General features: G+C 44.7%; 1 long non-coding RNA gene across 1 annotated transcript; it reads right to left on the bottom strand.

Annotated features, from left to right (window-relative positions):
* Nucleotides 1-1,394: 1,394 nt before the first annotated feature.
* On the bottom strand, nt 1,395-7,171 carry LOC134298750 (uncharacterized). Its single transcript, XR_010005838.1, has 2 exons — nt 6,641-7,171; nt 1,395-5,766 (listed from the first exon to the last, which is right to left on the bottom strand). It is a non-coding gene; the product is annotated as an uncharacterized LOC134298750 (long non-coding RNA).
* Between the last annotated feature and the right edge of the window lie 277 nt (nt 7,172-7,448).

Raw genomic sequence — 7,448 nt, 5'->3', positions numbered from 1 at the left:
GTGATATTTTGGTACTAAATTCGTAAATACAGTAATTACTACATAGCATTACCATGTATTGAACTACTTTTTCTGTCAAATTTGTTGCATAACATGATGTTTTGGTGCTTAATTTGTAAAATCATAACCTAATTTGATGTTTAATAGGCTTTTCCTTAATCCCTCCTTATTATCCAACATATTCACTTATTCAACGTTCTGCCAGCCCGTTTATGTTGGATAAGTGAGACTCTACTGTATTGAAAACATTGACAACAAAAACATTGACTACTAAAAGGCTGACTGCATTGGATAATACAGAATGTTGGATAAGTGGAGGTTGAATAAGTGAGACTCTACTGTATTACAAAGTGGGTGGTCATCTGTTGGGGGTGCTTTGAGTGGGTTCTTCCTGCATGGCAGGAGACTGGATTCCCTAGAGCTGCTCCTATTATTATTATTATTTTATTATGACACAGCAAACAAGATAGATATGTTGGATTTCGTATCACAAAATCACAAGTCGAACACTTCCCAAGGATGATGCGTGCAGATCCCAGTAGGGTGGCCTTTTGCAATTATTATTATTATTATTATTATTATTATTACTAGCTGTGCCCGGCCACGCGTTGCTGTGGCTTATGGGAATGCTTTTTTGGCCAGGTAGAATAGCAGTGAATAGCCTTGCAGCCTCAAATGCCCGAACCCTGGCTGTACCCCGGCGCCATTGTGGCCGAGGGGGTTGCTAGGAGATGAAGTGGGCGGGGCCTAAAGGGGGCAGGGCCTACCCTTCTGACCAGCAACCAGGGTTGAAAACGGCTCTTCCTCGTTCTCTACTTTGGACTTTCTTTTCCAGGTTTTTTTTTTTGTTTGAAAGACATAGATTGGATGACTATGTCTTTCGTGGCCAAATTTGGTGTGATTTGCTTCAGTGGTTTTGTTGTTTACTCAGTCCTACAAAAGTACATTACATTTTTATATATATATAGATTATTACAAAGCCCCCTGATGGCGCAGTGGGTTAAAGTGCTGAGCTGCTGAACTTGCGGACCAAAAGGTCGCAGGTTCGAATCCAGAGAGCAGAATGAGTGCTTGCTGTCAGCCAACTGGACACACCAGCCTTCCTCAAATAGTAATTGTGATGCAAACCAATGTCCACTATACTGTACTGACTTCATACTGACTTCTAAAACGGAGTCTCAGCCTGAATAGTCCCAGATCTGGTCACATGGTCTGTAGTCCCGCCCACAACCTCAAACAACATAGAGTTAAGGGAAAAGCTGCATACCAATATTATGTTTCCTCACTTATCACGGGGTTACGTTTCAGGACCACCCACAATAAGTGAAAATCCACAAAGTTGGGACACTGTATTTATTCTATGTCTGGAGGAGAGCAAACCATGGACCACTTACTACAATGTAGTCTGTACTTTATTTTAGCAGTTACAATATACAGTACACCAGCCGAGAAGAAGAACGGAAGCTAAATAACGCCTTTATATTTCCAACCATTCCCTACTCTCCCCTCCTTTATTTCTCCCTTTCCACCCTTCCAAAACCCTGTGAAACAGCAAAAATACCATGATAATCGTGCGCATTAACGTTAATTGAAAACCCGCAAAATAGCGAGGGAGCGAAAAGTGAACCGCAAAGTAGTGAGGGAACACTGTATAGACAAGGCTTGAATGAAAAGTAATACCTCCATCTTCGTTACTTGGGTTTGGATGGGAATCTTTTAATAAATCAAATGCAGAGATAATCCTTAGAATGAGCTCTTTAACGACCACTATTCACTTTTCCACATCATCACCAGACAATTGGATACATTTCTGCCAACGATGAACAAGTTTTCTGAAGCCGTCACGGAAGAAGTCGACACTCTGTTTCCGCAACCTGCGTCACACAGTTCTCTCAAAGTCTTCACCAGAAGCATAATTATGTCCCCGCAGATCTTCTTTTATTATTGGGAACAGATAGATTCTCTGATGAATCTCCTTTGGGGTGACACCTTCTGCTGCTAAGAATTCAATGACTGCACGTTGATTAAGTCACATTGACTGACCGTCTGCGCAGGGTCCCATACTTCGCACTTGAACAACACAACCGTTCAATGCTAAGGCTTTCCCGTCTGCACAGGGTTCCGTACTTCACACTTTAACAACACAACCGTTCCATGCTAAGGCTTCCCCGTCTGTGCAGGGTTCCGTACTTCACACTTTAACAACACAACCATTCAATGCTAAGGCTTCCCCGTCTGCACAGGGTTCCGTACTTCACACTTTAACAACACAACCGTTCCATGCTAAGGCTTCCCCGTCTGCACAGGGTTCCGTACTTCACACTTTAACAACACAACCGTTCAATGCTAAGGCTTCCCCGTCTGCACAGGGTTCCGTACTTCACACTTTAACAACACAACCGTTCAATGCTAAGGCTTCCCCGTCTGCACAGGGTTCCGTACTTCACACTTTAACAACACAACCGTTCCATGCTAAGGCTTCCCCGTCTGTGCAGGGTTCCGTACTTCACACTTTAACAACACAACCGTTCCATGCTAAGGCTTCCCACCAAATGGAACTGCAGAGGAGAGTCTCCTGAACAAGCCAGGACCTGCCTCAGACCAGGACTGCCATCTGTTGAGGAATTACGAAGGTGGAGGCATTACTTTTCATTCAACCCTCATACATACATTATAGTAAACAATCTCAATGACATACATAACAAACAACTAGCATAGGAGGCTTATACAAGGTAGCTATTTCCAACATAATTAGAATTTAAAACATGCAATGGAATTTATGGACTAAAAGCAAGTAGTTAGAGCAGGGAATGAGAAACTGAATCAAATGCTTCAAATGTATATATATCAAATATATACATAGAAACTAATCCCCCACACCCAGGCTGGTTTGCATTCTCACCGTCAACACTTTTGATTCCCAAAACACTGCCAGATGCCTATGCCTCTTATTTATACATCATATATAATATATAATATAATATAAAAACTTTTTGGGGGGTTCCACAAGAAGCCTTTGCTTCAAAAAGGGCTCTGTGGCTGAAAAAGGTCGAGAACTCCTGATGTCAACAACTGGGAATCTACAAGTGGGCACTTACTCTTCTATGAGAAGGGATTAATCAATTGGGTTACACAGAAGTAGGATATTGTCGCAGTCTGTTCTAATAATTCTAACATTTCTCAGCCTCTGAAGCACGCAAAGAGCTGGACATGTTACTACTGGACTTTGGGATGGAAGAGCCAATGGCGACAGAGATGAATGAAGACAACCAAGGAATATAAAGGTGTCTCAGACAGAAAATATTAGCTTTGAATTCAAGCAAGTAGACATGAAGTACCACCTCATAAAGGATGCATTTGTCGGGCTGGAGTGGTTGTGGTTGAGCCAGATTAAAATGAGAGGCCTGGGAGAGTAGTGGATAGTTCTTTCAATGAGGGAAATGAGAGGTTTTTAGAGGAAGATTATGCCTGTGAAAGTAGGCTTGGAAATGAAACTGATTCAGAGTCCAGCATCAGACAGAGAGATGCAGTGCATGGTGGAGACCTTTCACCTACTGGTAGCATAGCAACCCAGATAAAAAATAGATGGGCGAGAAAGCTCACGAGAGGGACACAGGGATTTCAGACTTGATCTTGATCAAAAAGACTTCATGAGAAAGAAGAGCATAAAAAGTCTCACAGGCAAGGAAGTCAAGGCCACAGAAATGACTTCATGTTTTGCGGTTCTTAAATCAGAGACGTGTTTCTTTGGGAATTCAGATCAGACAACGTGGCATAACTGAGGATCTCAAGCCTTGTTTCCTTCATACCTTAGTCCAAGATCTTGGGAGTTTGGATGCATAGTATAAGAAGTTTTATAGTCTGGCTTTTGGATTCATGTTCATGTCTTGGTTCTTGTTTCTCTGGATTTGTGCTCATGTTGGATTTTGAGATTTATTTACCTTCTCGAAGGCTTTCATGGCCGAGATCACAGGGTTGTTGTATGTTTTCCGGGCTGTATGACCATGTTCCAGAAATATTATCTCCTGACGTTTCGCCCACATCTATGGCAGGCATCCTCAGAGATTGCCTGCCATAGATGTGGGTGAAACGACAGGGGAGAATACTTCTGGAACATGGTCATACAGCCCAGAAAACATACAACAACCCTATTTACCTTCTTTTATGGAACCACTTTGAACTGTTTGGATTATTACCTTTGGTGTGTTTTCCTATTGCCACATTGGTTTGACTTACTACTTGTTTGACCATTTCCCCCCATTACCTCTTGGATTTTGCTTTTCCTATTTATCAATAAACTGTTTTACTATGACTTTTGGTTTCCTGGTTGGTGTTGAGGGCAAGGAGAATTCTAGCTGGGGTGAAACAGGAATGTTGTCCAACAGAAGAAATAATTGCTGGTATTTTCAGCCCAGAGACCATCACAAAAAACTGAAGAAGATGCTGAACCTTGTGGACTTGAAGAAGAGGTGTGAGGACATCAAAGCAACCTCCAGCATTGCATCAAGTAGCAGAAGAGATGCAGAAGGAGAGAGCCTGGGACAGGGGTCTCCAAACTAAGGCCCATGGGCCAGATGCGGCCCTCCAAGGTCATTTACCTGGCCCCGTCCTAAACTTTAGACGTAGGGTTGACCTAAGTCTACCTGGTCTTTGGAGGTCTCTTTGCTTAGCTATGACCTTATGAGACCATCTAGATAGCTTTTGGAGGTCATTTTCCTTACCTATGGTCCCATGAAACCATCTAGATGGCCTTTGAGGGTCCCTTTCCTTACCTATGGTTTTATTAGATGGTCTAGATAGCCTTTGGGGGCCTCTTCTGTTACCTATGGTCTTATGAAACTATCCAGATAGCCTTTGAGGGTCCCTTTTCTTATCTATGGTCTTCTGATGGCCTTATTGGATCATCTAGATGGCCTTTGAGGGTCCCTTTCCTTACCGATGGTCTTATGAGACCATCTAGATGGCCTTTGGGGGCCCATTTCCTAGATGATGAGATCATCTAGATGGGCTTTGGGGGCCCCTTTCCTTATCTGTGGTCTTCTGATGGCCTTATGAGATCATCCAGCTGGCCATTGAGGGTCCCTTTCCTTACTATGGTCTTATGAGACCATCTAGATGATCTTTGGAGGTCTCTTTGTTTACCTATGGTCTTAAGAGACCGTCTAGATCAGGGGTCCCTAAACTAAGGCCCATGGGCCAGATGCGGCCCTCCAAGGTCATTTACCTGGCCCCTGTCCTAAACTAACTCTGAAATGACTTGAAGGAATACAACAATAATCCTAATTTTGGACTATTTCATCATAGTCTGGCCCCCCAGCAGTCTGAGGGACTGTGAATCGAACCCTCCACTTAAAAAGTTTGAGGACCCCTGGCCTGGGACATGGAGCACCCAACGCTTTTGTGATTTAGGCTTCTTCTCTGAATCGGGGACACATCTCTGCTTCTGAGCTGGGTCCTCACATGGTTCTGAAAATTTTGTTTCATTATGTTCTTTAGACCAAAGAGACAGATGGAGGCCGGGGCTGCATTAAAAAAGACAGGGCTTTATTTCTCTGAGGATGCTGCTTGGTGACCCAGAGGCAGTGGGAGGGGATCCCTCGGAGTTGGAGGTAGACCCCATGCATATGTTCATCCCCACTTGGAAGAGGTTCACCTCATGGCAGCCTCGACCACGCCATTGATGCAGCAGAGGAGGCAGGACAGGTCCAAGTTGCTCCCAGCACCATGACGCACCTGGAAGAGAATCTCCTGAAGCTTCAGGGTGACCTGGCAGAGGGAAAGAGAAAGGACAAGAGGGGTCAGGGAAGAGGGGTCTCTGCAGAGGCACCTGGCTGGCCTTGGACCCGCCGCAAAAGGAAGGAAGTGTTGTGACTCAGATTGACTCTGATGAGGAAAGTGGGATTCGGGTACAAAATCTTCCTGAAAGGCCTGTGACTTTGGAGGATGAGGAACAAAGAGTGCAAGTTCAGTTTCCCACAGAGAGGGTTGGTGTTGATGATCCTGAAACTACTGAACCCAGCCAGGTGCACACTGACTTGGGAGAGGAGGAAGAGAGTCAGCATGATAATGAGTCTCAGCGAAATAACAAGCAAGCTGACCTTGATGGGATGGGCTCTTTAGATAGAGCTGAACATTAGGAATTCAGGGTTCAGAGAAGTGTGAGAATCGTAAACAGGAGGGAAGCGAGGGGGCAGAGAAATGCTTTCATGTTTTGCAAAGCGTGTTAAAAGCGGTGCGTCTGGAGAAAAGCCTTTGTCAAAGCAGCTTCCTTTCACCGGAGAAGCAAGCTCTAGTTTTCCTGCTGTGTCTTGGATTATCTGGCAGGCTATGTACCCATGTTCCTTGGATTTTGCCATGCTTTCTTTGGATACTGTTTATTCTTTGCGAGCTCTTGATTTATATTTCAATATTATATTTTGTTACTGACTTTTGGTGCTTAACTTTTGCTTTTTAAAAAACTTTTTATTATCTACTTCCAATAAACTGAAAAGACTTAAACCTGATGTGCAGTTTTGTGTGTTAGAGCAAGGTGAATCACGGCTGAGGTGTGACAGGCAGGCAGGCAGGCAGGCAGGCAGGCAGGCAGGAAGGAAGGAAGGAAGGAAGGAAGGAAGGAAGGAAGGGGCAAGAGAAGAATCACCTTCCGGCGCAGGTAGAGGTCCTGGTCCTGGCAGGTGAGGCCCAAAGAGAGGCCCTTGGCTAAGTCGTCCAGCTTCTTGGCCACCTCCTGGAGGGTCTGGGACACTTCAGAGAGGTCCATGTTCTTCTTCCCAGAGAAGTCTCCTTGGCCTCCATTTCTCAGGGAACAAGGCCTGCGAGGGGACACGAGGAAGAGTGGGTGGGAAAGAAGCTGGGACAGAAGCCAAGCAAGGGAGGAAAGAAGGAAAGAGGGAAGGAATCATAGAAACATACAATCATAGAATAGTAGAGTTGGAAGAGACCTCATGGGCCATCCAGTCCAACCCCCTGCCAAGAGGCAGGAAATTGCATTCAAAGCACCCCCGACAGATGGCCATCCAGCCTCTGCTTAAAAGCCTCCAAAGAAGGAGCCTCCACCACACTCCCTTCGGGGCAGAGACAGAGTTCCACTGCCGAACAGCCCTTCTCACAGTGAGGAAGCTTTTCCTGATGTTCAGGTGGAATCTCCTTTCCTGACGTTTTAAGGAACGAAGGAAGGAAGGTGATGACCGTCACCCCAGCTTTCAAATTGATTTGAAAACGCAGCGGAGAGTTCCGTGGATCGCTCACCAAAGGAACGGAACGGGACCGCAGCAGACTATTATTAAGAGATCTTTTTTATTTCACTTTCCCCTTCCCTGAACTATGTAACAAAATCCCCCAATAAAAGTAGCATTTATTTTAACAAGAACACTCTCTATCTGGTTATTTTGTATCTTTCTCTGACTCCTTCCTTTGCATGCAATTTCTCTCTCTCTCTCGTCCCTTTA

This window comes from Anolis carolinensis, chromosome 4 (genome assembly GCF_035594765.1).
Source record: "Anolis carolinensis isolate JA03-04 chromosome 4, rAnoCar3.1.pri, whole genome shotgun sequence".
In the NCBI taxonomy this organism is placed as follows: Eukaryota; Metazoa; Chordata; class Lepidosauria; order Squamata; family Dactyloidae; genus Anolis; species Anolis carolinensis.
The sequence above is the reverse complement of the archived record's forward strand: the minus strand, read 5'-3'. Positions and strand labels throughout refer to the sequence as shown.